The sequence below is a fragment of the Cinclus cinclus genome, chromosome 6 (genome assembly GCF_963662255.1).
Source record: "Cinclus cinclus chromosome 6, bCinCin1.1, whole genome shotgun sequence".
Classification (NCBI taxonomy): Eukaryota; Metazoa; Chordata; class Aves; order Passeriformes; family Cinclidae; genus Cinclus; species Cinclus cinclus.
In genome coordinates, this window is record NC_085051.1 from 23,879,298 (window position 1) to 23,885,300 (window position 6,003).

A 6,003-nucleotide genomic window follows, 5' to 3' on the forward strand; every position below is an offset into this window, starting at 1 on the left:
AAGCCCATACACCTCTGGTGAGCAGATAATTCATTTGGTTCTGGCATCTTCCTAGAAAAGAATTTTGGAACTATCCTGCAAAGCTTGGATTTCCTGTTGATGATGAATTTTCTAGGAAGAGGAAGTTAAAGATTCTCTATGATGGATCACACCTATTTCCCCAAAGTCCTAGCTGAGCTTGCCCAACCCAGTAATGGTTTTGCCCTGTAGGCAGAATCTGCATCACAAAGCCCACGGGCCAGCTGTGCTGTGGTTAGCCTCCAGCTCTGGGTGGCACTCCCACAGCCCTGCCTGGAGCTTGGGGCCATTGCTGCTTCAGTTTACTTTCCATCCCACTTCCCCTCCCCTGTGTCCTTGTGGCTATTTTGTTTGGCACTAAGCACCCAGGCAGGTGCAAGTATGTGGCAATCCTGCACAGAGACCTGTCAGTGCTGTTAAAATCTCTCCTGTACTGCCTGTGCTCCTGTTTGCAGATCCAGCCCAAGGCCACAGCTGTGAGGCTGTGGAGCTCAGCTCTGTTGTCTCCCACAGGTTCCCCCAACTGCAGAGCAGGAACTGGAAGTGCTGTGGTTGCATTTGTGGGGCTGCTAGCATTATGGTTAGGGACAGCGGGCTGCAAAAATCCCTTCTGCTTGGGAAGAAAGCTGGCATGGCAGCTAAAATGGGTTTGAACACCATTTACACCTCTAGGTGATCATTTCTAGGGTAACTGCACTGAGACCAGCTGCTGACAGATCATGGGGCTGAATGTGAGAAAGCCAGTGCCACAGACTCCATCTTGACCCATGGAAATGTGGTTGGAAAATGCCCACTGCAGGCTAGCAGCAAAGGTTGTGTAAAATAAAAACTAAAAGTAAGGCAGCATGATACAAGGCAAAGTGTCTTCAGAGGGACCTTGCACTAAACCAACCCAAAACCAAAAAAGGAGAAACTTGTAACCATGAGTTAAACCTCTGCCCAGGTCCAGGCTCCAAGGAGCTGAAAAACTCTGGGCTGCAAGGGAGTGAGACTTTACTAAGCTATCTAGGTTCTTAGCAGATCAAAGAGGATTAATATGAGATGATGAACAAATCCTTGCTGAAAGGGAGGGGAAGGGGGCAGTGGAGTAGCTTCTGTAACTAGAAGAAACAGGCTAGTTATCTTCAGAACATCTTGACTAAGCAACATGGTTCCAGTGAACTTTTCCAAACTAAATTTCAGGCCAAATCACCTCAGCTGCTTTCAGCATATCCATTTTCTGGTTATGTCCTCCTGTTTTTCATCACTCAGTAACCCTGCTTGCAGAGGTTTCTGGTTTGTTAGTCTCTCATCTTAAGGCAATTACAGCTGCAGCTTGAGACACCTCAAGGCAGTGAAGTGGTGCTCAGCACTCCTTCCCCCTTAGTGTGGGGGTCCATAAGCTCTCCTCTTCAGTTTCAGCACTTTCACTGGGTCCTTCTAGTTACACATCCTGTGGTCCCTTCCTCCCTGCATTTCCTTTCTGTTCAAGCAGCTGGAAGCCTCTTCCAGGTCCCACTCTCCCCCTTTGACTTCTCTACCTCCTTCCTGAGTCTATTGTTCCTGCTTCCAGCAGGAGGCTGACACTAACACAGTCACTGCCCCCTGCTGTGACCACTGTAGCCCTTTCTCTCAAATTCTCTTCAGAGCTTCTCCACAGGTGCCACATAGTTCCTAAGGAATGCTGCATCCATAATTCTGTGGATGTTTGTTTCACCAGTGGCTCTACATCCCTTCTACACATTGCAGCCACCTAGGGAGCTGAAGCACTGTTACCTACTCCCCCTGCACTCAAATCCTTCATAGAGACCTGTTTGACAGTGATGATTCCACTCTGAAAATCCTTTATTTTCAAAAGAGCTTTCTCATTTTGCCTTGCATGTTATCTTGTCTTCTGATCAGCTCTGCCTGCCTTTCTTTCATGGGTCACTGTCTTCTGCTTAAGGCATGATCCCAATACTTGTAGTGGCTGCAGGCAACTAGTTCCTGTACTAGAGGGATTCAGTTTAGTTAGAAAACTCCTGAGTGGGGTGATCTGCAGGGAATACAGATTACACACCTACTGGAAAATTTGGAAGAGTCATGTCTGATGGATGGACAGCCCTACTGGTTCTGACCTCAGGCAAGTTAGTGCCTTTGCTGTCAACTGCCCTTAAAAGAAGGGAGCTCAGGTTCTGCTCATTTCCCAGTTTTTCACCTTGCTTCCATGTGGTGTGATGTGTATGTCTGCCATCACTTGAGTGATTGTCCCCTGCCAAACAGCCTGCTTCCAGCAGGGACACCTGTAACATCTCCACACAGACCACTACAGCAAGATCTAAAACTAGTCCTCAGACCCAGAAAACCCCAGGTCACATCAGCCAGCATACCCCTACTTGGGGTATATCTAAAGCTTCCTAAGTCCAAAGCACCTGCCAGGCCAGAGCTGACATTACCAGATATCTGCAAATCAACATTTAATTGTAATATTGGAAATGGAGTAACAAAAAAAAAAGTGCCTAAAATACACATGTCATGTATATACACACAAACACTCACTTAACAACTACTTAGTAGCAGCACACTCCTGCCCTGGCCCTGCACTCCTGTCACCTTTTCCATCAAACTGCAGCAGTTTTGCCTGGCAGCCCAGCAACACTGTCTGTCACAGCTGAAAGGGACAAGCCTCTCTTCTCCCTTTCAAGACTTCCTAGCCCTTGGCTTACTTATTCAGCACTCACACAAGCAGGAGATCAGCTCAACAATGCAATGGCAATTGCTGTTTGAGCAGGGCTCAGGACACGACTCAGCCCACAGCTGCTACTTCCCACAGTGGGTGCAAGGGACAGCACGTGCAGCAGGACCAGCCTTTTGGCTGCAACACAACCCCAAATCAGAGCGAGCCAACCATGACTACACTCTTCAATATTTTTCAAGTTACCCATCTGTTGTGTTCCTTAAATTTTGTGTTCCTTCAACCTTTGCTGGCTCTTCTCCAAACTGCAACATTTGCAAGACTGCAGTAAAATTGTTGTAAGCTTAATTCACTCTACACGTACTGTATTAGCTCATTATCTTAGATCTTGCTGGAAGCATTGCATGGAGCCAGTGAGTGACACGACTGCCTGCCTTGGTGCTATACTTTTTTCTAGGGAGGCAGCTACTAATTACACTCAGTCCAGCACACTGGCAGCCTGGTCAGCCACAACCCTCAGCCAGCTGCTTCCCTTGCATCAATCCAAGTGAATACATGGCAGGGCAGTTTGCTGACTTGACAGAAACATAACCTAACCTAAGGAAAAGTTTTTCATATGATCCCTGAAACCACAGATAATTAGGAGCATCTTCTTACACACTGTCCCTTTCAGCTGGGAAGGAGCATACCTGCTGAGACACTGTCCCTTGTAGTGAGAAGGAGAATGCTTTGTACTCAGTCTTTCTCTCCTCCATTCACGGCTGTGTTTGCTCCTTCCACTACTGAAAATAGCCAGGCTGCCCTGAAATACTGAGCAGGGCTTTCTCCCAGAGGGAGAAAATCCCCAAGGGAAATCATGTGGATTAGTTAGTGTCTGTGAAATGTTTAGTAAGAAAAGGCAGGGGGGAAAGTTAAAAAATAGTTGTGTTAGGAATTGCTTCTTTGCCCAAGGCATCATTGTAGATTTCTGGTACTCCACCACTCAACACTGTGATCCATGGGAAACTATATCTTCCTATTACTTTTTGGGTAGTTTACTGAATTTGCCAGCCCCTTTCCCAAAACTTCTCATTCAGCAAAAGTGTGAGAGGCCAATGGGTCTGAATAGGAGAGAAGGACTCAGCCACCTCATCTCTCTCCTGCACAGTCCTATCACCCATGTTCTTTGCTGGGCAATCCCAGCAAAAAGGTCCCTTTTTCCCTCCACCATTCTGCTTTTGGACAGACTCACAGAGAAGCACCTTCTCTTACCTTTGGCTCAGGCCTGAAAGCGCAGAACATGTTTTATCCCCATCACAGCACTTCCCTCACAGCTCTTTCCAGCTCTTTCACAGTAACCTCATACCCTCAGATAACCAGACTTCTGTATTGAAAATTTTTTCCATGGTGGTATGACAGACTCCAAGATCATGCCTGGTCATCATCCTTGCTTTCCTTTGCTCTCTTGGATAATGCTGGGAACTATATTTTTTTGGCAGAGGTGGATAACAGTAAGGTGACCTCTGATTAGAAGGCTATATCAGGCTCAGGGTCTGGTGTCACAGCAGTCAGGAGGAAAGAGGTAGATTTCAGATGGGATGTAGATGGATAGGGAAGCTGAGAGCCAAAGAGCATGCTGCCAGCTTGGAGCTCAGAAATTCAGCACTAAAGCACATGAGATGCAAAAGAAACAGATGCAGGAAATAGCAAGAACAGTGCAGTGACAGCACTCATTCACAGGGAACAGTCAGCAGCACGAGGTCTTTCCGGTACTGACAAAGGCAACAAAAAGAAACTGATTATTTCTCAGACAGCAGCATGCTCTCCCTGCTGCTTTTATACAAAACTGATGGACAGGATCAGCAGCCTTGCCAGGATCTGGAGCAAGCAGCATAGGTTTAAAGGCCTGCAAGAGACCCTGCTGAGGTAGAGAAGCTGAAGTAACCCTGCTGTAGCAAGCATTACAAGGACACAATGCAGTGAACAGAAACTGTGCTTCCTCCCTGGAGAAGAGGAGCTTGCACTGTATCTCCCCATGTCACCTGGCAGAGACAAAGTGTGACAATGACCTACTGGCCTCTGAGGCTGCCTCAGCTCCTCCTGACAATCTGCCATTTCTCTCTGTCGTGATTTAACACTGCATCCAAGCATCACATAGCTCACTCTACCCACTGGTATGGGGAAGAGAACTAGAAAAAGGTAAAATTGGAGGGTGGAGATTAGAACAGTTTAATAACTGAAATAAAGTAAAACACAATAATAATAAGGAAAAAGGAATTAAACCCAAGAAAAACAAGTGATGCACAATGCAATTGCTCACCACCTGCTGACTGATGCCCATCTCATTCTCAAACACAAGAAAGAAACAAGGAGAGGAAGGGAGCAGCACCACACAACAGATGATGACTGGGCAGGAGCAAACAACTCAGGTTGAGGCAGCTCCGGCCAACATGAACACAAACAGTCCCAATTCACCCTCATCATCTGAACTCTTTCCTCTACACAAGATGCAGCTTACACAACCAGAGATTCCCTCTCCTGCCCTTCTGCAGCTTCATCTGTCAGGGCCCTGAATGCACTAACAGGTCTTCATTGTCCAGAGCAGCCTCACCTGCAGCTCGAACCCAAAGCCCCTGCTCATGGGGTTTGGGGAGGGTGTGTCTGCATTTAAGCACTGCCCAGAGACTACAGGCCCTGTCTGAACTATGTTAGAGGAGTAGTAGTCTCTGGCTGTGCTTTGTTGGTCTTAACCTATAGGCTGGTTTATCAGCCTGACCTCAGACTTGTCTTATCACCACAGACACACGTGGCAATCACTGGGCCTGATCCTGACCCAGTTTGACTGCAAGCAACCTCATCGCCATGAATTTGTCCAGCTATCTCAATTCTTGGTCAAATCTAGACACTATGACAGGCCTGCCAGGCTCTCTGTGGTCAGGTGCTGTGGGAATGGGCCATGCCTGATGAGGGCCCTGGCTGCTGGCCTCAGGAACAGCCCCTCACAGCTCTCCTTGGCCTAGTGTGCAGCCAGCCCTTTCTGCACCCTGACATCAGCTCTTCTGGTATGACTTGCCAGGACAGCTGCACCATGAATGGCATCAGGGAACTCAACTTCTCTAAAAATACCTGTGAGGAAAATGCTACCAGTTACTTTTACCTGCATTGCTTCCCCAGCACATACGAGTGTAATCCCAGAAATGGCATATAGGCACCATTAACATAGTAGAATAAAAGCAACAGAAACCAGGGACTACTTAAGACAAGACTGCTGCCAAGAATGAGCTCTGTCAGGCTAGATCAGTCTTCATTACCCAGCTCAGAAACTCAGAGCAGCTTCAATCAGATGTGTCAGC